Source organism: Somniosus microcephalus, chromosome 12, assembly GCF_052327205.1.
Source record: "Somniosus microcephalus isolate GS21.2 chromosome 12, FLI_Smic_1.0, whole genome shotgun sequence".
NCBI lineage: Eukaryota > Metazoa > Chordata > Chondrichthyes > Squaliformes > Somniosidae > Somniosus > Somniosus microcephalus.
In genome coordinates this window covers 83,022,585-83,050,029 of record NC_140998.1, presented here as the reverse complement: position 1 = coordinate 83,050,029, position 27,445 = coordinate 83,022,585, and the positions used below count along the sequence as shown (strand labels likewise).

Sequence of the window (27,445 nt, the reverse complement as noted above, 5' to 3'; positions counted from 1 at the left end):
TGATGGGCAATGTTCCCCCTAATTTCTTTTGGGCTGCACAGCTTGTGCAGCCCATTCACAGTCTCGCGCAAGCGCGAAACTTAACACTGAAAAAGCCGGTCCCTAGCTGTGCGAGACCAGCAAACAGCTGCGCAGCATACAAGAATCTTTGGTGATGGGTGAACGGGACTTGATGCGAGTTAGGACACAGGCAGCAGATTTTTGGATGACCTCAAGTTGGAGGACAGCCAGGAGTGTGTTGGAATAATATAGAGGTAACAAAGGCATGGATGAGGGTTTCAGCAGCAGATGAGCTGAGCTGGGGCGGAAGAGTCGGGCAATGTTACGGAGGTGGAAATAGGCGGTCTTAGTTATGCTGTGGATATGTGGACGGAAGTTCATTTCATGGTCAAATATGACACCAAGGTTGCAAACAGTCTTGTTCAGCCTCAGACAGATGCTAGGGAGAAGGATGGAGTCGGTGGCTAGGAAACGAGTGGCGGGGACCGAAGACAATGGCTTTGGTCTTCCCAATACTTAGTTGGAGGAAATTTCTGCTCATCCAGTATTGGGTGATGGATAAGCAGTCTGACAATTTAGGGACTGTGAAGGGGTCGAGAGAGGCGAGTTAGGTTAGAAGTTGTGTGATAAAGTGACTTTACTTCTGAGCTGGGATTAGATCAATGGCCTGGCCCTTTTCAAGGCATTTCTCCATTTCAACTAGCAGCTTCACACCATCGACCACCATTTGAACCAATTCAACTTCAGATAAGCCCAGACGGATAACATTGGAAATATCAAAAACACCACCAGTTGGAGCAGCGTTGACGCCACCTAGCAATGAGAAAGCAACATAAACATCAGCTGCATTAGTACAACTGCAGAAGCCTCTTGGCTCAAATACAAAAGCTACTTCTATACTGGAAATTATCAGATTTATAAAGAAATGCTAAAATCTCTGTCTAAAAAATGTACTTAGTTTTCCCTTTCAAGAAAATCTCAGTCATTGAATGATATAAGCATTCCAAGGCAGATTTAAAAATAAGCATTCCAAGACAGATAGAATATCGAATAAAAGTGGAAATTAGTTACCAAGCAGTAATACATGTTTTAAATCATACCAAGTTCCTTTTAAGGAAGTGATTGCCAGTGGCACTTTTTATTGCTTATCTACAATAGTTCATTTTTTAAATGTTCAAAGCTATTTGGTTAATCAGATTTTTACAAAACTCAAGCATGCCATGCAATTACATAGAATGCAAAAATGAAAATAGAAAATGGATTTTTTACTTCATTGCTTCAAAATGTCCTAATGTAGACTGCATCATGCTTTAAACTTCTGCCAGAGTTTGAATTGTAGAAATAAAAATAGCAACTCAAATTTATAATCTAGATCTACTGGGGAAGAATGCCAAATCTAAATTGATAACCCAAACAGAACTGGTTTAGATTTGTTCAACAGAATCCAAATTTAGCCTAGTAGATAACTGGTCTCTTTCAAAGGATGACAAAAGCAACCAAATACAAAATGGTGCCCAGACACTGATGCAGAAAGCAAGGATGCTTCCAGGCAATTTACAAGCATCTCCGAATAGTGGTTTGAAATCACAGAAACTGGCTTGGTTCAGAACTCCTGTCCACCCCATCTGAGATATACACAAGCTGCCATTCTCTGCTATGCTACATATTTGTTCCTTCTATTGGTCAACACTTGTAAGAGCATTTTATGTTTATAGCAGTTCAATTGTTTGCCTTTGTCCTTCCCTGACAGTCTAGCAAGCTAGGCACGTGCCAGCACGATACTGGGAGAGAAGTAATCTGGTCTGGATTATAGGGGTCATGTTGAAAGGCTATTATGAGAACATAGGTCAGGGTTCGGGCTCTACCACTAGATGGCTAATCCTGGGACCTGCACTTCCATCTTAACCAGGCTCCATACACGAGGTGGAGCTTCTTCAAAATTACCACCTATTCTTCTTAGAGGTATAGTGAATGTTATACCCAGCTCAGCAAGAAACCCGTACCATTCAGACTTCAGGCTGAGGAGTTACATTTGTGACCATCCAGATCAAAGCTCAAAATTTACCAGAGTGCCCACTGTGTACGTACATATTTTCCATAGGAATGTATTGAAAAGCAATTTCTCAAAATAGAATTGTAGAATCTTTGAAAGTTATTTTCCATTTTAACTACTGTACCAAACAAACAATAAGTGTTGCAGAATCAATTAGGAACAAACTTAGAATCCATAATTGGAGATCAAATTAGTAAGAATTTAGAAATGCATGGATGATCAAGGATAGCCAGCATGATTTATAAAAGGCAAATTGTGTTTGATATATTTAAGTTTTTTTAAAATAAAATGAATTGGATAAAGGGAATGCACTAGGTCAGTGGTTCTCAAACTGGGGTCCGCGGACCCCTGATGGTCCGTAGACATTTTGCAGGGGGTCCACAAAAAAACCTCAACCGGTGATGGAGAGCGAGCCGGGCGCTGCTGAACCGGGCGGTGAATGGTTACCATGGCGGCGGCAGGAGCGGCTGTGCGTTGCAGGAAAAGGGGGGGGGGTGGGGAAGAGACCGCGGGCCAGCAGATGCTTGATTGGCAGCCTAACAGCTGCAAAATTCACTGACAGCTGCTCATGGATCTGGCAGTTAATTGACAGCAGCGGGAACCAATCACAAAGTGAAGTAACAGGGCGCAACCAATGGAAGCGCCATTTTGTGAATTGGGGGCAGTTGGAGTCAGGCCGCGGCTCTGCGTTTCTCCCTTCCCCGGGCCGAGCTGTATGGCGACGGCACTGATCACCTGCCTGCGCGCAAAGGATGGTGAAGCTCTTCGTGGGGAAGCTGCAGCGGGAGAGGTCCAGCCGTTGTTTAAGCAGTTCGGCAGAGTCAGCGAGTGCGATCAGTTGAGGGTGAGACTTGGGGTGGGGTGGTTGGGGAAGGGGGGTTGTGGTGGGAGAGGAAAGATGGTGGAGAGTGACAGGGAGATGGGGTGGAGAGAAAGATGGAGGTAGAGAGAGAGGGAGAGATTGGGGAAGAGTGACAGGGAGAGAGATGGTGTACAAAGAGGAATGGGGAGAGAGATGAAGGTGGAGAAAGGAATGCGAGAGAGAAAGAGATGGGATGCAGAGAGCAGAATAGGAGAGAGATAGGGTACAGAGGAATGTGAGAGATGGGGGTACAAAGGAGAGAGAGAGGATGAGACGCATGGGAGGGGGAAAGAGATGGAGACCAGTGGAGAGGGGGGTGGGGGGAAGAGAGAGAGGGATGGAGACGTGAAAGAAAGAGATTGATGTGGTCGGTGGTGGGGGGGGGGAAGAGGAGCGGGGTGCATGGAAAGGAGTGCAGGAGAGATGGGGAAGAGAGAGAGAGAGAGAGAGACAGGGCAGGTAGGAAAAGGCAATAGTGAGATACAGAGAAAAGAGGAAGGGGAGAGACAGATGAAAGAAAGAAACCGAGAGGTAGTGGGAAAGAGACAGGGGAGCTCCAATAGAAAAGCAAAATACTGCGGTGGCTGGAAATCTGAAACAACACAGAAAATGCTGGAACTACTCAGCAGGTCAGGCAGCATCTGTGGAGAGAGAAACAGAGTTAACGTTTCAGGTCGATGACCTTTTGTCAGAACTGGAAAAATGTAGAGATGTAACAGATTTTAAATAACTGCAGGGGCAGGGAAAGGGGGGGAGGGGAGGAAAGAACAAAAGGGAAGGTCTGTGATAGGATGGAAGGCAGGAGAGAATAAAAAAGACAAAAGGTATGATTGTACAAACCAAAGGAGATGCTAATTGGACAAGTAAAGAAACAAAAGATGGGTCTAGAAGAGGTGTAAATGGGAATAGCAGAATCATCAACAGCTGCTGTCTGAAAAAACAGGGGCAGAGGTTATGGTCTGAAATTGTTGAACTCGATGTTGAGTCCAGAAGGCTGTAAACATGAGGTGCTGTTCCTCGAGCTTACGTGGAGCTTCGTTGGAACAATGTGAGAGGCAGAGGACAGAGGGGTCAGAGTGGGAGTGGAGCAGAGAATTAAAGTGACAGGCGACCAGACGCTCGGGGTCATGCTTATGGACTGATTGGAGGTGTTCCGCAAAGCGGTCACCCAATCTGCGTTTGGTCTCTCCAAGGTAGAGGAGACCGCATCATGAGCAGTGAATACAGTATGCTAAATTTAAGAAGTACAAGTAAATCGTTATTTCACCTGGAAGGAATGTTTGAGGCCCTGGACAGTGGGAAGGGAGGAGGTAAAAGGGCAGTTGTTGCTTCTCCTCAGCTTGCATGGGAAGGTGCCATGGGAGGGAGTGTTGGGGGTGATTGAAGGGTGGACCAGGGTGTCGTGGAGGGAGCAGTCCCTTCGGAATGCTGAAAGGAGGGGAAGATGTGTTTCATGGCAGAAAATGATCTGCTGAATGTGGACAGGGGAACGCAATTGATGGAGAGATGTGAGGGAGATAGAAAATGGAAGGGGGCAGAATGGAGAAATCAGAGGGGTTGGGGAGTGAGACCACAGGCAAGGCAGAGAAAGAAAAAGGGACAGAGACAAATGGGGGAGGGGAGAGATAGTGGTAATGTTACTGGGCTAGTAATCCAGAGGCCTGGACTAATGATCCAGAGACATGGGGGTCGATTTTCAGTGTGCCGTGAGGCGGGCCTTTAGGCGTGCGGGGGGCTAAAATCCCAAATTCGGGGGTCCCGACACCATCCCGCCCAAAACCCGCCTCCATGTAAGTTTCAAAGGAGGCAGGTACCCGCCCGGCACTGAGACCCGCCGACCCAAGGCGGGAAGGGATTAGTGCCAATTAACTGCCTGTTAACAGGTAGTTAACAGGCAGTTTTTAGCCTAATCCCTATTTTGAAGGTTGTCGTGTGGGATTCCCGACGGCTCCAAACCACGCCAGGTTAGAGGAGTCGGGCCGTCGGGTTGAAGGACTTGGAGGGGTCGAGATGTCGGTGTTCAGGTGAGTGATGGGTGCATGAGTACAAAGGTAGGGCAGCACGGTGGCATAGTGGTTAGCACTGTTGCCTCACAGCGCCAGGGACCCGGGTTCGAATCCGGCCTCGGGCGACTGTCTGTGTGGAGTTTGCACATTCTCCCCGTGTTTGCGTGGGTTTCCTCCGGGTGCTCCGGTTTCCTCCCACAGTCCAAAGATGTGCGGGTTAGGTTGATTGGCTATGATAAAATTGACCCTTAGTGCTAGGGGGATTAAATACGTGGGGTTACAGGGATAGGGTGGGATATGTGTTGGTGTAGGGATTACGGGGATCGGGTGGGATATGTGTCGGTGCAGGCTCGATGGGCCGAAATGGCCTCTATCTGCACTGTGGGGTTTCTGTTCTGTTCTGTTCTGTAAGCGTGCTTGGTGTGTCTAAAGTGTGTAAAGAAGTTTAAATTACTTGTACTTACCTTTATAGCCTCCCTTCCTCTAGGCTTCGGGAGTCCATCATTCAGCCGGCACAGAAAGCAGAATGGTCGCGAGCTGTCAAAAGTGACAGCCTGCAGCTTTCAGTGCCGGTGAGATTTCTAACTGAGTCTGCGTAGAAGGACTCAGGTTAGAAGTAAGACTGTCAGTGTTTGACAGCTTCAAACAGCTGTGAAACATTGATATTTCATCTGTCAACACGTCTTGACAGATTAAATTTCAGTCTGTGACATCACCTGTTGCCGGGTGGCCCTTAATTGGCCTGCTGCACCCGCTGGGCGGGCTCAACAAGGTCAATCAAGTGAAAATCGCGTGGATTGGCCACATCTTGATGGAGGTGGGACTACAATCCGAAAGTTGTAGTCCCGCCTCCTTCCCGACTTCTGAATGAAAATCCAACCCATCAGTTCAAATCCCACCACGGCAGCTGGGGAACTTAAATTCAGTTAATTAAATAAATCTGGAATTAAAAGCTAGTATCAGTAATAGTAACCATGAAACTATCGGATTGTTGTAAAAACCCATCTGGTTCACTAATGTCCTTTATGGAAGGAAATCTGCCGTCCTTATTGTTGTGTATGTACCTTTAAGAGAGTAACTGGTCTCAGACTGCAATACCGGCAGTGACCACCCCTGTATAAAAGGCGCTAGAGAGCCTCTGTTTTGTTAGATTCGTTTATGCCTTCCACCAGTAAAGTTCTGTTTGTTTCTCTCCTGCTAGTCCGTGTCTCAATCATTCACGGACTTAACACTGGCGACGAGGTAGAAAGAACTTACCTGCAACTCAGCAGCAGCTCCGACGACGCTGAAGGTCGGAAGAAGAAAAAAAAAGAGTCCATTGAAACTCGAGGAATGGGCGTCGACCGTCAATCATCGGGTTCAACGCTTTGCAGGAGCGACTTTCCCGAGCCAGGCTGGGTTCCTCGGTCCGTGGTTTCCCAGCTAATCGGGCTGGTGGCAGGTAGTGCTCTGATCCTTCCTGGGCTGCAACGGGGCCGGGCAGCGAGTCGGGAAGCAAGGAGAGAGAGAGAGGGTGGAGCATACAGTGCGCGGCCGGTGTTTCGAAGCTGGGCAGCGTTTGGACCTCAGAAGAGGGAGGGAAGTGTTCCAGAGGGTCCGCTCCACGACGGGAAGATAATAAAAGAAAACGAATTAATATTTAACGCGCAGGAAACCGTGGAAAGCAGCACTAACAACAGCGGGGAAGAAGGAAAAGTGTGGGAGGCGCCATTTTGTTAAATCGGAGAAGAAGGCAAAGCGCGGGAGGCGCCATTTTAGATTTGCAAGATGCCGAAGACTGGCTGTATCACTGCTTTTGATAATACATTAGAGGACTGGACCACGTATGTGGAAAGAGTAGAGGTATATTTCGAGGCAAACGATATGGCGGAGGGGAAAAAGGCATCGGTATTGTTAAACTTAATGGGCGCTAGAACGTACGGCCTATTGCGGGACCTGATTACTCCAGCCAAACCGAAGGCGAAGAGTTTTAACGAAATTGTTGCTGTTCTACAGGAGCACTTAAACCCTGCACCGCTGTTGATAGCAGAAAGATTTAAATTCCACAGGAGAACTCAGCACAAAGATGAGAGCAATGCTGAGTATCTTACGGAACTACGCAAGCTATCAAAGCACTGCCAGTTCGGAGCAGGACTGGCAGATACCCTACGGGACAAATTTGTCTGTGGACTCCTGAGTGAAGGAACACAGAAGAAGTTACTCGCAGAAAAAGAGCTGACGCTAGATAAGGCTTTCAGCGTGGCAGTATCGTATGAAGCAGCAGCCAGGGGAGCTGCAGAAATTCAACAAAAACCACAGGAATACAGCACCCACGAAATGACACGGGGATTTGCAAAATGTTATCGATCATCAACCTCTTGCCTCCATTTTCAACCCTCAGAAGGGCGTACCGATAATGACAGCACAATGGCTGCAGAGATGGTCCCTTTTCCTAGGGGCACACCAATATGACATCGAGTACAGGGGAACTAGACAGCATGGAAATGCTGATGGATTGTCACGTCTACCGTTGCCGACGGTGGAAGAAGAAGACGTTGCAGTGGATCCAATGGAGTTATTCCACTCGACCATAGTCGAATGTCTCCCTGTGACGAATGCAAACATAGAAAAGGAAACACGGAATGACCCGACACTATCACGGGTCTATGATTTAACGGTGAAGGGATGGCCAGCACATGGCGAACCACTGCTGCCAGCATTTTCGTCAAGAAGAGAACAGCTGTCAGTGTGCAGAGGAACCTTGATGTGTGGATCCAGAGTAGTAATTCCACCTAAGTTGACGGATAGAGTGCTCAATGAGCTTCATGAGGGTCATCTGGGTGGGGCAAGAATGAAGAGCTTAGCCAGAGCGTTTGTGTGGTGGCCGGGAATCGATAGAGAAATCGAAGAGATGACCAAGAGCTGTGCAGGATGCCAGAAGGTCCAAAACACCCCACCACAAGCTCCTCTGCATCCATGGGAGTGGCCCTCATCCCCATGGCAAAGGGTGCACATTGATTTTGCTGGTCCCTTCATGGACTCGATGTTTTTAATTGCGGTGGATGCACATTCAAAGTGGCCAGAGGTAATAAAAATGTCCTCAACCACCACGGAAAAAACTATCGCAGTTTTACGAACCATATTCGCCAGGAATGGGCTGCCTGAACAGATTTGCTCTGACAATGGACCACAGTTTGTGTCTGAAGAGTTCCGGAGGTTCTTAAAGAACAATGGTGTTAAGCATCACACATCTGCCCCATATCATCCAGCCACTAATGGATTGGCCGAGAGGTTTGCCCAAACATTCAAGAAGGCTATCAAGGCAATGTGTAATGAAGATATACCCCTACAACACAAGGTGGACAACTTCTTGTTTGCCTACCGGAATGCGACACATGCGGTTACCAACCAAACTCCAGCCATGATGTTCTTCAATCGAAGACTACGATGCCGCTTGGATTTGGTTAAGCCAAACGTCCGAAGAGATGTGGAGAACAGGCAGTTTCAGAATATGAATGAAAGGCCGACCAGGAGTTTTAAGATAGGTCAACCAGTTTTGGCCCGGGACTACCGCACTGAGAAATGGCAGCCAGGAACGATTTGTACACGACAAGGACCTCTCATGTATACCGTGGACATTGGGGAGAGCATTGTAAGACGCCATGCTGACCAGATTCTAGAGTCACTGGAAAACGTCAACTCCACACCACGACCTGATACACCTGGTAATGAAATCGATGTTCCAATTGCAGCTACCGCAGAACCGGTAATATTGGAAGCAGATGAACCAAACAATGACATTGATTTCGACTCAACATTGCCAGAAGAACCTGATACTCCAAAGAGGCGTTATCCAGACAGAATCAGGAAGCCTCCTCAAAGACTGAACTTATAATTGCTTAAACTTAACCAATGCATCTAGCAACAGTAATTGTGATTGTAATTCGTTATCATTAGTGTTAAATGAATGTTATGTACTGTTTATCTAAAAGGGGAGGAATTGTTGTGTATGTACCTTTAAGAGAATAACTGGTCTCAGACTGCAATACCGGCAGTGACCACCCCTGTATAAAAGGCGCTAGAGAGCCTCTGTTTTGTGAGATTCGTTTATGCCTTCCACCAGTAAAGTTCTGTTTGTTTCTCTCCTGCTAGCCCGTGTCTCAATCATTCACGGACTTAACACTTATCTGATCTGGCCTATGTGACACCAGACCCACAGCAATGTGGTTGACTCTTAACTGCCCTCTAAAATGGCCTAGCAAGCCATTCAGTTGAATTCCAGAGGTGAGGTGAGAGTGACTGCCCTTGGCATCAAGGCAGCATTTCACCGAGTGTGGTGTCAAGGAGCCCCAGTAAAACTGATGTCAATGAGAATTGGGGGGGGGTGGGGGGAACGCTCCACTGGTTGGAGTCATATCTAGCACAAAGGAAGATGGTTGTGGTGGTTGAAGGTCAATCATCACAGCCCCAGGACATCGCTGCTGGAGTTCCTCAAGGCAGTGTCGTCTGTCCAACCATCTTCAGCTGCTTCATCAATGACCTTCCCTCCACCATAAGGTCAGAAATGGGGATGTTCACTGATGACTGCACAGTGTTCAGTGCCATTCACAACTCCACAAGTAATGAAGCAGTTCATGCCCGCATGCAACAAGACCTGGACGACGTTCAGGCGTGGGCTGATAAGTGGCAGGTAATATTCGCGCCACAGAAGTGCCGGGCAATGACTATCTCCAACAAACGAGAGTCTAACCACCGCCCCTTGACATTCAACAGCATTACCATCACCGAATCCCCCACCATCAACATCCTGAGGTCACCATTGACCAGAAACTTAACTGGACCAGCCACATAAATACTGTGGCATAAAGAGCAGGTCAGAGGCTGGGTATTCTGCAGTGTCTCACCTTCAGACTCCCCAAAGCCTTTCAACCATCTACAAGGCACAAGTGTGATGGAATACTCTCCACTTGCCTGGATGAGTGCAACTGCAACAACACTCAAGAAGCACGGCGTACCTTTGCTGCAGTGTGTACCATCTACAAGATGCACTGCAGCAACTCACCAAGGCTCCTTCGGCAGCACCTCCCAAACCCACGACCTCTACCACCTAGAAGGAGAAGGGCAGTAGGCGCATGGGAACATCACCACCTCCAAGTTCCCCTCCAAGTCACACACCATCCTGACTTGGAAGTATATCGCCGTTCCTTCATCGTCACTGGGTCAAAATCCTGGAACTCTCTCCCTAACAGCACTGTGGGAGTACCTTCACCACACGGACTGTAGCGATTCAAGAAGGCGGCTCACCACCACCTTCTCAAGGCCAATAAATGCCGGCCTTGCCAGCGACGCCCAGATCCCATGAACGAATAAAAAGAAAGGTAAACCTGAAATGGATATGAAGAAACTTTTTAAAAATATCTTTTTTTTTAAGTTTCTTAAAAATTGTAATGGAGAAATTTGACACTCCAGAAAATTAAATTAGGTTTTCCAGGGCCATAACATTTGTTTAGCAGTCAATACACTGTTAAAACCCCAGTTACACCTAATCCACCAAGATCTAACTTTTAATAGGGTATTTAACAGCGATATTAATACAGAAAAGCCCAAGTTTTTTCAGTTGCACTGATTGCCAGCTATGGAAGTGGGTACCACAGTGCAGCCTGTGTCGAAGCAGTGAATGACTGACCGCAACTTCAGGATTACCGTGCTTAGGTGCGCATGTGCTACATCCTGAACTTGCGGTGAGTTTCAAAGGGTAATAACAGTGAACGAAGTTAGTTCTGGTTAGTTAGGCCCACTGCAAATTCCGGGCCTATATTTCCTAGTGAATCTAATTTATTGGAAATGTTTTACTTGTTTTCAAAAGTTTTTGCGATGAATCATTCACATTAGATTTTTTTTTAAATACAATTAAGTGATTCAGTAACACGTCATGCCCATTTGACTTTACCTTCCTCTGAAAGTTTCTCAATAACACAACGCTCCCCTCGACTGCAGTGCGGGGGAAGGCAAAAGCCACGTATACTGCAGCTAGTGCGGACTCGACTACTCGGCACATAATTGGAATCTAGGTCATCACCATCCTAAAAGACAAATATATACACATTCAGGTTTGTTACTTCACTTTTAGTGACTTTGCCATTTGTTATCAACAGAACAAGTTTATGCAAAAATACTTTGTCATCAGATGGCATGACGTGGTCTTTTGCCCAAATTCCAATTTACTAGGCAACAGCATACATGCAACTGCTGCATTGATGTGAATGATGTAGAGATTTGAAAAGCAATATATTTCACAACCAGCATTAAAGTTGGCTAACAACAATCTGACACAAGAATGAGCTTAAGTATTCCTAGAAACAACAGTACAGTATGACTGACTGGCAGAATGCAAACTCACACCTGCACACAGCAAGTTCCTGTTTCCAGCTGTACCACTGGGCAAAGGTGCCAATAAATGCTTGGAGTGGTTATTTGCATGGCGTTTTTGACCCCCTCTGTATGCGCGTCCATTTGGTATTCCACTCAATCCAGTCACGCATGCGCAGTACCAAACGGTGCTGCGGCCTGCACTGCCAGGCTTTCTTCGGCTCTGTGCAGAGAAGGTCAGGGGATCGGAGGGGGGGTGGGGAAAAAGAGGAGAGGGAATCAAAGTAGAGGAGCTTGGAGAGGGAGGAACTCTGAGTGGAGGGAGAAGGTCAGGAACTCGGGTGGGGGGGGCGGGCAGGCAAAGGTCAGGAGCTCGGGGAGAGAAGGTCAGTAACTTGTTGGAGGGGGGAGCACAGGGTGATGAGAGCAAGAACTTGATTCAGATGGGAAGATAGATCATGTTCTCCCACCCTCTGTTAGGCCTGGATCATGTTCTTCCATCCCTACCACATTTACACCTGCATCACATTCTCCCTCTCCTCCTCTTCCTCCCCTCCCCCCACTCTAAGACCACAGCGGTTCAAGAAGGCCACCCTCTCAAGGGCAAATAGGGATGGGCAATAAATAAGTGAATTTTTAAAAATGGGAGCGTATTCGGTGTTGGTCCTACAACATGCACAACATTTGTGTGTTATTTACATAGGATATATGGCACAGAAACAGGCCATTCAGCCCAACCAGTCCATGCTGGTGTTTATGCTGCACTCGAGCCTCCTTCCATCTTTCCTCATCTATCAGCATAACCCTCGATTCCCGTCTCCCTCATATGCTTATCTAATCGCCCCTTAAATGCATCTATACTATTCGCTTCAACCACTCCCTGTGGTAGCGAGTTCCACATTCTCACCATTCTCTGGGTAAGGAAGTTTCTTCTGAATTCCCTATTTGATTTCTTATGTGGACAGCCTCTAGTTTTGCTCTTCCCCACAAGTGGAAACACTCTCTCTGTACCTACTCTATCAAAACCTTTCATGATTTTAAAGACCTCTATCAGGTTGCCCCTCAGTCATCTCTTTTCAAGAGAAAAAGAGACCCAGCCTGTTCATCCTTTCTTGACAGGTATACCCTCGCATTTCTGGTATCATCCTTGTAAATCTGCATCCTCTCCAGTGCCTCTATATCCTTTTTATAATATGGCGACCAGAACTGTATGCAGTACTCCAAGTGTGGTCTAACCAAGGTTCAATAAAAGTTTAGCATAACTTTTCTAGTTTTCAATTCTATCCCTCTAGAGAAATAAACCCTAGTGCTTGGTTTGCTTTTTTATGGCCTTGTTAAACTGTGTCGATAAACAAATCACTAAAAGTATTTGTACTCGGAGATCCCTTTACTCCACTACCCCATTTAGATTATTTGCCGGATTCGACTATTCTAATGTTCTCCTGGCCAGCCTCCCCTCTTCCACCTTCAATGAACGTGAGCTCATTCAAAACTCTGCTGCACGTATTCTAACACACAGCAAGTCCCATTCAAGCATCACCCCTGTGCTCGTTGACCTACATTGGCTCATGTTCCACCAACAATATTTCCGCTAAGCAGCGCTGTCTGGAGGTCCTGCACAGGGTACTTACTGGCTTTTGAATGAGAGATTTTGTGCATGCATGAAAATTTGAATGGGCCACGCAGCCCGTTAAAGGGACCACGCACCCAATTAGGTGGAACATTGTCCACCAACACCTTGATTTTAAAATTCTCATCCTCATGTAAAAATCCCTCCATGGCTTCACCCCATCCTGAACTCGGCAGTGTGAGCACTGAGTGTGCTCCTAACCCGGGAGGGTAAGCCCTGTCTGTTCTCTGAATGCAGCAGTGTTAGCACTGTGAGCTCTGGAGCCTGGCTGTCACAATGAATGGATAAAATTACACATTGCAAAGATCTTGATTACTCCAGCAGGTAGGATCAAATTACACATTCCAGACAAACAGTTGGGTGTGTCTTGTCTTCTAAGGGAACCAATCAGAAAACTGGTCTTCTCCTCCAAGGGGACCAATCAGAAATTTGGTGTTGCAAATAGACACAACCATAAATGCTTATGGAAGAGAACAAATGCAAGCCAAATCACTTCAGGTATTCAGATGCACTTTCCAATGGTTGGTGCAATACTGACACCGACACAGCATGAAGTAGGTCCTCTTTCAGTTGAATAACAAGCTGAAAGTGGGGAAATAAATCCAGCAATGTGGTCCAAGTTTTAATTTCTATGCAAAGAATGGAGAGAGACAGAGAAAGGGCTTTCTTTTAAGGTAATTCTGCAGAAATCCTTTCTAATTTGATTATATGCTACAATGCATTGAAGGACATGTCTTATTTTACGTAGTGGGCACTTTTTCTTTGCAGTTTCCTTGTAGCTTCATAAGATTCCATTTATTAAACTCCTGAGGTCCCCACCACCACAGAAGCCCGTCTTCAGCCAATTCGATTCACTCCACGTGATATCAAGAAACGGCTGAGCGCACTTGATATAGCAAAGGCTGTGGGCCCCGAAAACAACCTGGCTATCGTGCTGAAGACTTGTGCTCCAGAACTAGCTGCGCTTCTAGCCAAGCTGTTCCAGTACAGCTACAACACTGGCATCTATCAGACAATGTGGAAAACTGCCCAGGTATGTCCTTACACAAAAAGCAGGACAAATCCAATCCGTTCAATTACCACCCCATCAGTCTACTCTCAATCAGCAGCAAAGTGATGGAAGCTGTCGTCAACAGTGCTATCAAGCAGCACTTACTCACCAATAATCTGTTCGCTAATGCCCAGTTTGGGTTCCGCCAGGACCATTCGGCTCCAGACCTCATTACAGCCTTGGTCCAAACATGGACAAAAGAGCTGAATTCCAGAGGTGAGGTGAGAGTGACTGCCCTTGACATCAAGGCAGCATTTGACAGAGTGTGGCATCAAGGAGCCCTAGTAAAACTGAAGTCATGAGAATCGGGGGGGGAAACTCTCCACTGGCTGGAGGCATAACGGCAAGGAAGGAGGTCATTCAGTCCATCGAGTCCGTGCCAGTTCTCTGTAGAGCAATCCAGTCAGTCCCATTCCCCCACTCTATCCCTGTAGCCCTGCAAGTTTATTTCCCTCAAGTGCCTGTCCAGTCTCCCCTTGAAAACATTGAGTATCTCCGCTTCCACCACTTCCATCAGCAGCGAGTTCCAGGTCCTCACCACTCACTGCGTAAAAAAGATTTTCCTCACAACACCCCGTATCTCTTGCCTAAAACCTTAAATCTGTGTCCTAGTCCTTGTACCATCAACTAGTGGGAACAACCTTTCCCCATCTAGCCTATCCAAACCTGTCATGATCTTGTACACATCTATCAAATCACCCCTCAACCTCCTTTGCTCTAATGAAAACAAATCCAGCTTCTCCAACCTGTCCTTGTAGCTAAGATCCCCCATCCCCGGAACCATTCTGGTAAATCTCCTCTGCACCCTCTCAAGTGCCTTAACATCCTTCCTAAAGTGTGGTGACCAGAACTGGACGCAATACTCCAGTTGTGGCCTAAACAGCACTTTATAAAGGTTCAGCATAACTTCTCTACTTTTGTACTCAATGCCTCTATTTATGAAGCCCAAGATCTCATATACTTTGCTAACCACTCTCTCAATATATCCTGCCACCTTCAGGGACCTATGCACATTAACTCCCAGGTCCCTCTGTCTCTGCACACTCTTTAAGACTGTGTCATTAAGTGTAGATTGCCCCTCCCTGTTCCTTCTGCCAAAATGCATCACCTCACACTTCTCTGTATTAAATTCCATCTGCCACTTGTCTGCCCAGTCTGCTAACCTTTTTATGTCCTGTTGCAATCGATTGGAATCATCATCACGGTTTGCCACCCTCCCAAGTTTGGTGTCATCGGCAAATTTAGAAATTCTACTCTATTCCAATATCCAGGTCATTTATATATATCAAAAAAAGCAGTGGCCCAGCACTGACCCTTGGGGAACACCACTGTCTACCATCCTCCAGTCTGAAAAACAGCCATTTACCACAACTCACTGTTTTCTGCCCTTAAGCTAATTCCTTATCCAAGCTGCCACTAACCCACCTATTCCATGAGCCTCAATTTTGTTAACCAGCCTTCTATGTGGTACTTTGTCAAATGCCTTCCGAAAATCCATGTAGACAACTTCCATTGCATTCTCTTCATCAATCCTCTCTGCTACTTCATCAAAAAATTCTATTAGATTAGTCAAACACAATCTGCCTTTTACAAATCAGTGTTGGCTCTCCTTAATTAGCTTAAACCTCTCCAAGTGTCCGTTCATTTTTTTCCTTGATTATTGTTTCTAAAACTTTACCCACCACTGATGTTAAACTGACCAGCCTATAGTTACTAGGATTGTCCTTACACCCTTTCTTGAACAATGGTGTCACATTTGCCACTTCCAATCCTCGGGCACCTCCCCCACATCTAGGGAAGATTAGAAAATTATGGCATACCCTTCCGTTATCTCCTCCCCCAATTCCCTTAGCAACCTGGGATGCAAGCCATCTGGACCAGGCAACTTATCCACTCTAAGCATACCCAGCCTTTCTAGTGCATCCTATCAATTTTCACCCCTTCCATTGCTTCTACCTTTTCCACTTCTACCGATATTTTGTCAGCATCCACCTCCTTAGTAAACACCGATACAAAGTACTCATTGAGTATTCTAGCCTTGCCCTGCGCCTCTAAGCATATATCACCTTCTTTGTCCCGAATAGGCCCCACCCCGCCTCTTACTACCTGCTTACTGTTTACATGCCGGTAGAAGATTTTTGAATTCCCTTTTATGTTAACCACCATTCTACCCTCATATTCTCTTTGTCAATCTTATTTTCATCTTCACTTCCCCTCTCAACTTATTGTATTTTGTCTGGTTCTCCCTTGAAGAATTCACCTGACATGCATCATACACCCTCTTTTTTTGTTTCATCACCTTCTCCATCTCTCCCGTCATCCAAGGAGCCCTTGCTTTGGTTCCCTTACCCTTCCCTCTTGTTGGAATGTACCTAGCCTGTACTTGGAACATCTCCTTAAGGATCACCCATTGTTCTGTTACAGTTTTTCCTGTCAGTCTTTGATACCATTTTACCCTGACTAGATCTTTTTGCTTCCCATTGAAGTCAGCCCTATTCCAGTTTAGAAGTTCTACTCTAGATTGTTCCTTGCTCCTCTCCATTGCTAATCTAAATCTTATGATACAATGATCACTCGTACCAAAGTGTTCTCCCACAGACACTTGGTCGACCTAGCCCACCTCATTCCCCAGCACCAGATCCAGCAATGCCTCCTTCCTTTCATAGTCTTTCTTAGTCTGCTCCTATCTAATATGGTACTACTACCGCCTCTAGTACTACTTTCTTCTCTAGTACTTTCTAACACACTCACTCTTATGCTTCTTATTCCTCTTTTCTACTCCTATATGCTGGTGCCCATTGTTATATCCGTGTATCTTAATGTTGTGTCCTTCAATAATCAGACAAGAGACTGCAGGGAACGATCAACAGGTGTTTACTGAATGAGGGTTCAAACTGCAACTGACTGTACAGATCACTACTCAGGGTTTATATACAGGTGTCGTCACTGCCGGTACTACAGGATACAGGAGCTGTAAAAAGTAGTTCTCCCCCTTAAAGGTACATACATTACAATTCCTCCCCTTTTAGATTAACAGTACCATAACACTCATTTAACAATTAAATATCAAACTAATTACAACTAACACTTTTAACATGCAACATTAACTGGAAATAGTCTATTTATAAATTCAGTCTTTGGGGAGGCTTCCTGATTCTTTCTGGATAACGCCTTTCCCGAGTGTCTCGCTCTTGGTGCGGAGACGATTCTAACACCCTGTCGTCAGTTGATTCATCAGCTTCCAATGCTATTGTTTCTGAGGTAGATGCGACCTGTACGTCGGGTTCCTCACCAGGTACGTATGGCCGAGACATGGGGTTGACTCGTTCCTGTGACTCTAGGATCTGGTCAGCATGGCATCTCACAATGTTCTCCCCAACATCCACTGTGTACATTAGTGGCCCCTGCCATGTGCATATCGTTCCTGGTTGCCATTTCTCTGTTCGGTAGTCGCGGGCCAAGACTGGGTTGCCCTACATTGAAGCTCCTTGTCGGCTTCTCATTGATGTGCTGGAATTGCTTACTCTCAACATCTCTTCATACATTTGGTCTGAGCAAATCCAGACGAGATCTCAACCTTCGGTTAAAGAACATCATGGCCGGGGCCTGGTTGGTGACTGCATGTGTCGCATTTCTGTAGGCTAACAGGAAATTGTCCACCTTATGCTGCAGTGGAATGTCGCCATCGCACATGGCCGTTACTGCTTTTTTAAAGGTTTGTACGAACCTCTCAGCCAATCCATTTGTGGCTGGATGATACGGGGCGGATGTGTAATGCCTTACCCCATTCCTTTTCATAAATCTTCAAAACTCTTCGGACACAAACTGTGGTCCGTTATCAGAGCAAATCTGCTCTGGCAAGCCGTTCCTGGCAAAAATGGTCCGTAGGACTGCAATAGTTTTCTCCGTGGTGGTGGAGGACATTTTGATCACCTCAGGGCATTTCGAGTGCGCATCCACGGCTATTAAAAACACTGAGTCCATGAATGGACCAGCAAAATCAATATGCACCCGTTGCCATGGAGATGAGGGCTACTCCCATGGGTGTAGAGGGGCATGTGGTGGTGCATTTTGGACCTTCTGGCATCCTGAGCAGCTCTTTGTCAGGTCCTCGATTTGCTGATCGATCCCCGGCCACCACACATAAGCCCTAGCAAGGCTTTTCATTTTCACCCCTCCCAGATGACCTTCGTGAAGCTCATTGAGCACTCTCTCCCTTAACTTGGGTGGAATTACCACTCGGGATCCACACATCAAGGTCCCCTGGCATACTGACAGCTGTTCTCTTCTGGATGAGAATGCTGGCAACAGTGAGTCGCCATGTGCTGGCCATCCCTTCACCGTCAAATCATATACCCGGGACAGTGTCGGGTCATTTCGGGTCTCCTCTATACCAGCGTTAGTTACTGGCAAGCATTCAATTATATTCGAATGAAATATTTCGACAGGATCCACTGCTGGTGCTTCCTCCGCAGTAGGCAGTGGCAGGCGTGATAGCCCATCAGCGTTTCCATGCTGTTTCGTGCCCTTATACTCGATTTCATATTGGTGCGCCCCTAGAAAAAGGGACCATCTTTGTAGCCGTTGCGCAGTCATCACCGGAATGCCCTTCTTTGGATTAAAGATGGAGACAAGTGGTTGGTGGTCAGTCAGCAAGGTGAACTTCTGCCCGTGCAGATAGTGATTGAACCTTTTCACTCCCCACACTAGGCTGAGGGCCTCCCTGTCAATCTGGGCATAGTTACGCTCGGCTGAGGTTAGTGACCGAGACGCAAAGGCTACTGGCCTCTCCGAGCCACCCGGGAATTTGTGCGACAGCACCGCTCCAATGCCATAGGATGATGCATCACACGCCAACCGAATTGGTAGTGCTGGGTTGAAATGAGCCAACACCTCTTTTGATGTGATCAATGCTTTGCTCTTCTGGAAAGCTCGTTTACATTCGTCACTCCACTTCCATGATACCCACGTTTGCAGTAGGGTGTTCAGTGGGTGTAGTACGGTAGACAAATTCGGCAAGAACTTATGGTAGTAGTTCACCAGCCCGAGGAACGACCTCAGTTGTGACACATTTTCCGGTGCTGGAGCCTTGACTACTGCCTCAATCTTTTCAGGGGACTTATGTAACCCCTCTATCAATAATGTGGCCACAATACGAGATCTGTTTCTGGAAAAACTCGCATTTGTGGCGATTAGCTTGAAGCCCAGTTTTCTTCAATCTAGTGAGCACCTGCTCCAGGTTGGCGAGGTGATCACTATCATTTTCGCCCGTGACCAGGATGTCGTCCAAATAACACTGGGTCCCTGGAATCCCTTGCAGGACTTGTTCCATTGCCCTTTGCCAAATAGCCGGAGCTGATGCTACCCCGAACACCAGCCGGTTGTATTGGTAGAGGCCTTTGAGTGTTGATCGTGAGGTACTGTTTCGAGGCTTCTTCTACCTCCATTTGCAGGTACGCCTGGGCCAGATCAATCTTAGTGAAGCGTTTCCCTCCAGATAGCGAGGCGAAAATATCTTCAATCTGCGGAAGCGGATATTGTACAGTGTGAAGGACTGGGTTCACTGTCACCTTAAAGTCCCCACAGATGCGAACCTTCTTTGGTTCCCCAGGCGTATTACTCAACGACCTCTTCATTACAGGAACGATGGGTGTAGCCCACTCGCTCCAGTCCACTTTGGACAGTACTCCTGAACGTTCCAAACCTTCCAGCTCTGCTTCGACGGCTGGGCGGATCACATAAGGTATCGGTCTGGCCTTAAAAAACTTTGGCCTTGCATTTTCCTCTATTTTGATCGTCGCTGTTATGCCTTTTAGTGTTCCGAGTCCCTGCTGGAACACTTCTTGTGCATCAGTTAGCATTTTTGACAGTCGTCCAGGTGTGACGTCGTCATCCTTTTTGGCATCTACAGTCAGTGCTTGTATGGAATGCCAATCTAGCTGTATCTTCCGGATCCATTCACGCCCTAGTAGTGGTGGTCCTCCATCTGGCAATACATATAGGTCCATTTTTGGTGTTTCCTTGCCATTATATATAACGTTTACCCTTATTTTTCCTTTGGGGTAGACTTTTTGCCCCGTGTACGTCTTCAAGACAATCTTTGTATCTCTCAAGGGTTTATGTGAGAATAGCCGCTTGTAGTCCCTTCGGTTTATGACTGTTAGGGCTGATCCTGTGTCCAATTCCATTTTCACGTGGACTCCTGCTATCTTGAGCGTGACCCAGATAGTTTGGTGATCCTCCGTTTTGATCACATTATGTAGTTTCAGACAACCCAGCTCCTTGCTTCCGGAGTCTGTATCACTCTTCTGTTCGTCTGAACTACTCTCCGTCACCTTATGTACCTTCTTGTACTTCTCCTGTGGAGATTTCTTGCTGCTGGTTTTCTTTCCCTACCTGCAGACTCTTGCTATGTGTCCTACTTTTCCACACTGTCTGCACACTTTGTACTTGAACCAGCAATCATTATGGTCGTGTGTTGTTCTGCCGCAGCGATAACACTTCACTGTTCCGTATGACATTTCATTTGTGCCATATTCTTGCGGTCTCCGTTGTATCTCTGCAGCGCCCCGTGCTGCTGCTTCATGTGATACTGCAATGCTGAAAGCCTTGTCCAGCGTAAGATCCTTTTCTGATAGAAGCCGTTTCTGGGTTCCTTCACTTTGAAGCCCACACACAAACTTGTCCCTTAAAGTATCTGCTAGTCCCGTTCCAAACTGGCAGTGTTTCGATAGCTTGCGCAGTTCCGTTAAATACTCAGCATTACTTTCATCTTTATGCTGGTTCCTTTTGTGAAACTTAAATCTTTCTGCTATCAGCAGCGGTGTGGGGTTTAAGTGGTCCTGTAGGATTGACACTATGTTTTCAAAATCCTTTTCTACTGGCTTCTCTGGGGTTACTAGGTTTCGTAGTAAGCCATACGTTTTTGCACCCATTGAATTCAACAATACCAGTGCTTTCTTGTCATCTGGCACTTCATTCGCCTTGCAGTATACTTCTATGCATTCGACATATGTCGTCCAATCTTCGACTTCATTGTCGAACGCTGTGATACTGCCACTCTTCGGCATTTTTTGGTGTGGTTAGACTGGATTAAAATGGCGTCTCCCGCGCTTTCCTTTCTTCCCTGCTGCGGCTTAAAATGGCGTCTCCCGCGCTGCTGTCAACGCTGCTCTCGGCGGTCCTCGTGGCAAATGGCGATGCCCTGTGGGTTTCGTGCGCTGCTCCTGCGCTGCTGCCAATGCCGCTCTCCGCGGTCCTCGTGGCAATGGCAGCACCTCGCATTTTCCTGCGCGCCTCTCTTCCCCCGTTGACGCTGCTCGGCCCTTGAACACCGGCTGTGCTCTGCTCTCTCTCGTCTCTCCCCATTGACGCCGCTCGGTCCTGAACACCAGCTGTACCCTGTGCGCTCTGCCCTGTCTCTCTCCCCCGTCGACGCTGCTCGGCCTTTTTCTGTGCCACTCGGTCGGCTCTAGCCGCCGCTGTCCGGGAAGGGTCTGCGCAGTACCTGTTGCCAGCCCGCTTCGCTGGACCACCGTGACTGGAAAGCCAAGCCTGGCTCTCGACAGCCTCCCCTGCGATGCTCAAATCTCTGCTGGATGACTGGGCGGTTGCCCGTGGTCGACGCCCGTGCTTCTGGACTCGACCTCCTTCCACTGTTCTCCAGGAGCGAATCCCTGGGAGGTGATGCAGAGTTGCATGTAGGTTCGAATCTGCGTCGTCGCCAATGTTATATCCGTGTATCTTAATGTTGTGTCCTTCAATAATCAGACAACAGACTGCAGGGAATGATCAACAGGTGTTTACTGAATGAGGGTTCAAACTGCAACTGACTGTACAGATCACTACTCAGGGTTTATATACAGGTGTGGTCACTGCCGGTACTACAGGATACAGGAGCTCTAAAAAGTAGTTCTCCCCCTTAAAGGTACATACATTACACCCATCCCCCTGCCAAGCTAGTTTAAACCCTCCCCAACAGCACTAGCAAACCTCCCCCCCCCATGAGAATATTGGTCCCAGCTCTGTTGAGGTGTAACCCGTCCTGCTTGTACAGGTCCCACCTTCCCCAGAAATGGTCCCTCCTGCACCATCTCTCCAGCCATGCATTTATCTGCTCTATCCTCCTATTCCTGTACTCACTAGCATGTGGCACCGGGAGTAATCCAGAGATTACTACCTTTGAGGTCCTGCTTTTTAATCTCTTTCCTAGCTCCTTTTAGTCTGCCTGCAGGACCTCATCGCTCTTTCTGCCTAGGTCGTTGGTACCGATATGGACAACGACCTCTGGCTGTTCACCCTCCCCCCCTCAGTGTTCTGCAGCCATTCAGTGACATCCTTGTCCCTGGCACCAGGGAGGCAACATACTATCCTGGAGTCACGTCTGCGTCCACAGAAACGCCTATCTGTTCCCCTAACCAATGAATCTCCTATCATTATTGCTCTTCCACTCTTCTTCCTCCCACCCTGTGCAGCGGAGCCACCTGTGGCTCTGGCGGCTCTCCCCAGAGGAGCCATCACCCCCACCAGTTTCCAGAACTGTGAACCGGTTAGCGAGCGAGATGCACTCTGGGGATTCCTGCCCTACCTGCCTGGTCATCCTCCTCTGTCTGGTGGTCACCCATTCCCTTTCTGCCTGCATATTCTGAGGCTGCGGGGTGATCACTTCTAGAAACGTGCTTTCCAAGTATTTCTCAGCCTCGCGGATGCACTGTAGTGACTCCAGCTGCCGCTCAAGCTCCGAAACCCAGAGCTCGAGTTGTTGCAGTTGGTGACACTTACTGCACACGTGGTTGTCCAGGTCGCACGAAACACAGAAACTTAGAAAACTAGGAGCAGGAGTAGGCCATTCAGCCCTTCGAGCCTGCTCCACCATTCAATATGATCATGGCTGATCCATTATCTCAATACTATATTCCCGCTCTCTCCCCATACCCCTTGATGCCTTTTATATCTAGAAATCTATCCATCTCCTTCTTAAATACATTCAATGACTTGGCCTCCACAGCCTTCTGTGGTAGAGAATTCCACAGGTTCACCACCCTCTGAGTGAAGAAATTTCTCCTCATCTCAGTCCTAAATGTCCTACCCCGTATCCTGAGATTGTGACCCCTCATTCTTGAACCCCCCAGTCAGGGGAAACATCCTCCCTGCATCCAGTCTGTCTAGCCCTGTCAGAATTTTATACGTTTCAATGAGATCCCCTCTCATTCTTCTAAACTCTAGTGAATACAGGCCTAGTTGACCCAATCTCTCCTCATACGACAGTCCTGCCATCCCAGGAATCAGTCTGGTGAACCTTCGCTGCATACCCTCTATGGCAAGTATATCCTTTCTTAGGTAAGGAGACCAAAACTGCACACAGTACTCCAGGTGTGGTCTCACCAAGGCCCTGTACAACTGTAGTAAGATATCCTTGCTCCCGTACTCAAATCCTCTTGCAATGAAGGCCAACATACCATTTGCCTTCCCTACTACTTGCTGCACCTGCAGGTTTGCTTTCAGTGACTGGTGTACAAAGACACCCAGGTCCCTTTGTACATCAACATTTCCCAATCTATCACCATTTAAATAATACTCTTACCTTTCTGTTTTTCCTGCCGAAGTGCCCATTCACTCAACTTGTGTAAATCGCCTTGAAGCCTCTTTGCATCCTCCTCACAACTCACAATCCTGCCTAGTTTCATGTCGTCAGCAAACTTGGAAATATTATATTTGGTTCCCTCATCCAAATCATTGATATATATTGTGAATAGCTGGGGCCCAAGCACTGATTCCTGCAGTACCCCACTAGTCACCGCCTGCCACCCCAAAAAAGACCCATTTATTCCTACTGTTTCCTGTCTGTTAACCAATTTTCAATCCATGCCAGTATATTACCCCCAATCCCATGTGCTTTAATTTTTCACACTAGCCTCTTATGTGGGACTTTATCAAAGGTCTTCTGAAAATCCAAATACACCCCATCCACTGGTTCTCCCTTATCTATTTTTATATCCTCAAAAAACTCCAGTAGGTTTGTCAAACACGAAGCGTCCAGAATTTCCCAAATGGCACAGGGTGTGCAAATCACAGGACTGAGCTGCCCTGCCATGCCTCTATTTACCAGACTATGAAGGTAATTTAGGAGAATAAACTTAAAACTTAACAAGAAATACTCAACAGCTACCCACCAATCAGCACTTCACTCTATTAGATAGGCTATTAACTAATTAGCAGAAATATACTCAAAACAGAACAAAAAAACTTACCACAAATACCCACCCTATACACACACCTCAGCTCCCTTGTGCCAGCGACAACTGTGAACTCTGATGTCACTCCTTTGTTGTTTCACTTGCTGACTGTCACCCTCGCAGGTACTCCACTCACTCAGACTCCCAGGCCTCTGCTCTGCGCTGCCTTTATCCCCAGTCTCTGACTCCGTTCCTCCTGAAGGTCCGCTCACTCAGACTGTACTGCTGTCCTATGATGTCACACCTTATTTTTAGAAATCATGGCAGGTCCCGCCGCCGCCGCTGCTGTCTCCAATTAGTTCCTCGCTGCTTAAAGTACTCTGCCACTCTGCTCCTGTGCTGCTTAAAGTACTCTGCCGCTCTGGCTCTCTGCTCCCGCTCTGTTTATAGTACTCTGCCGCTCTGGCTCTCTGCTCCCGCTCTGTTTATAGTACTCTGCCACTCTGGCTCTCTGCTCCCGCTCTGTTTATAGTACTCTGCCGCTCTGGCTCTCTGCTCCCGCTCTGTTTATAGTACTCTGCTGCTCTGGCTCTCCGCTCCCGCTCTGTTTATAGTACTCTGCCTCTCTGGCTCTCTGCTCCCGCTCTGTTTATAGTACTCTGCCACTCTGGCTCTCTGCTCCCGCTCTGTTTATAGTACTCTGCCGCTCTGGCTCTCCACTCCCGCTCTGTTTATAGTACTCTGCCGCTCTGGCTCTCTACTCCCGCTCTGTTTATAGTACTCTGCCGCTCTGGCTCTCTGCTCCCGCTCTGTTTATAGTACTCTGCCGCTCTGGCTCTCCACTCCCGCTCTGTTTATAGTACTCTGCCACTCTGGCTCTCCGCTCCCGCTCTGTTTATAGTACTCTGCCGCTCTGGCTCTCTGCTCCCACTGTTTTTATATTACTCTGCCGCTCTGGCTCTCTGCTCCCGCTCTGCTTATAGTACTCTGCCGCTCTGGCTCTCTGCTCCCGCTCTGTTTATAGTACTCTGCCGCTCTGGCTCTCTGCTCCCACTGTTTTTATCGTACTCTGCCGCTCTGGCTCTCTGCTCCCGCTCTGTTTATAGTACTCTGCCGCTCTGGCTCTCCGCTCCCGCTCTTTTTATAGCACAAAGGAGGATGCTTGTGGTGGTTGGAGGTCAATCATCACAGCCCCAGGACATCGCTGCAAGAGTTCCTCAGGACAGTGTCCTCGGCCCAACCATCTTCAGCTTCTTCATCAATGACCTTCCCTCCAACATAAGGTCAGAAATGGGGATGTTCGCTGATGACTGCAGTGTTCAGTGCCATTCACATCTCCTCAAATAATGAAGCATTCCATGCCCGCATGCAGCAAAACCTGGATGACATTCGGGATTGGGCTGATAAGTGGCAGGTAACATTCGCACCACACAAGTGCCAGGCAATGACTATCTCCAACAAGCAAGTGTCTAACCACCGCCCCTTGACATTCAACGGCATTACAATTGCCAAATCCCCCACCATCAATATCCTGGGGGTCACCATTGACCAGAAATTTAACTGGACCAGCCACATAAATACTGTGGCAACCAGAGCAGGACAGAGACTGGGTATTCAGCAGTGAGTGTCTCACCTCCTGACTTCCCAAAGCCTTTCCATCATCTACAAGGTACGAGTCGGGTGTGTGATGGAATACTCTCCACTTGCCTGAATGAGTGCAGCACTAACAACACTCAAGAAGCTTGACACTATCCAAGACAAAGCAGCCCGCTTGATTGACACTCCATCCACCACCAGCATACCGTGGCTGCAGTGTGTACCATCTACAAAATGCACTGCAGCAACTCGCCAAGGCTTCTTCAGCAGCACTTCGTAAACCTGCGACCTCTACCACCTAGAAGAACAAGGGCAGCAGGCGCATGGGAACACCACCACCTCCAAGTTCCCCTCCAAGTCACACCATCCTGACTTAGAAGTATATCGCCGTTCCTTCATTGTCGTTGGGTCAAAATCCTGGGACTCCCTCCCTAACAGCACTGTGGGAGTACCTTCACCACCTTCTCAAGGGCAACTAGGGATGGGTAATAAATGCTGACCTTGCCAGCTACATCCACATCCCATGAACAAATTAAAAAAAACTACAAATAAAGTTCTTTCAAATAATAGGTCAAACGTAAATTTTGCCAGTCTCATCAAAATACTTCATTAGGAATCTATAAAAATATCTCCCGGTGAATGGAAACTCAAAAATCCTCAAATCATTAAAAACTATTCAGAAAAATCTGCTTATCCCATTTTACAACGCAGAATAATATTAAATGATACTAACAAATGCCCTGGCTGGATTCAGCACAGTGGAGGAAGTACCATAAATTGCGAGTTACGCTGGGCGTTTCACTGTGCACAGTTGCGGTTTCACACGTATGCAGGTTATATTCTATTGCATTTTATATTTAGGAAGGAATTTATCCTCATTCTCTGACCTTGAGATTTTCATGCTGAATATCAGTTTTATGCTTGTCGGTAGGTTTGTAGCCATCATGATAGCCCCGAATTACTGGATCAAAGAGGTCCTTGAAAACCTCATAGGATTCTTCATCACCAGCGACACAACCTACTGACAGGACAAATGGGTCATCTATATAGAAAAAGGTAGGAATAAATGCATACAGCGTTTCCTTAACCTGATACATACGGATTTCCAACCAATTAGGCTAATCACTGTGAAGAGCAGTTAGCATTTTAAAATAAAAGACAAATAAATGCTGAAAGGGATCTGAAAACATCACTCAGTTGTTATGATTCATGGATTCATCAGGAATATTTAACCTCATGGGGGGGCGGGGGGGGGAGGTGGGTGGAAACAACTTCTTGCAACATTAGCATTACGTACTGAACATTAAATCGTCTGAAACATTTACTTACTAAAGTGAAAGGTGCATTCAAAGTTAAATTAAATTAAAGAGACTCGTTTTACGTTCCGGTGATGATCATATGGGAATTTATGGCAGACACAAATCATATGAGGGTACTGAAATATTTATCACACTACATTGTAACTGGATCGATAAATCTTGTGACAAAGTAGAGACTTTACATTATTCCGGTCAATTGAAGCGTTTTACTGGGATCGTCAACCCCAGTCTGAATTACATCATCCAAGGTGAAGCCACTGGGGGTTGATGTGTCTTTGAGTTTCTTGTAGCGATCCAGAGTGAGTACTTTATCATGAGGTTGTTATATTTGCGAAAATCCGGAAATAATTCTTCTTCAGGAGAATATTTCATCTTCAGAAGGTTGTGACTGTTGCTGAATGGCAT

At 47.0% G+C, this 27,445-nt stretch overlaps 1 pseudogene; it reads right to left on the bottom strand.

The window, feature by feature from the left end:
* Positions 1–637: 637 nt before the first annotated feature.
* Positions 638–27,445, bottom strand: LOC147109362 (creatine kinase B-type-like; annotated as a pseudogene).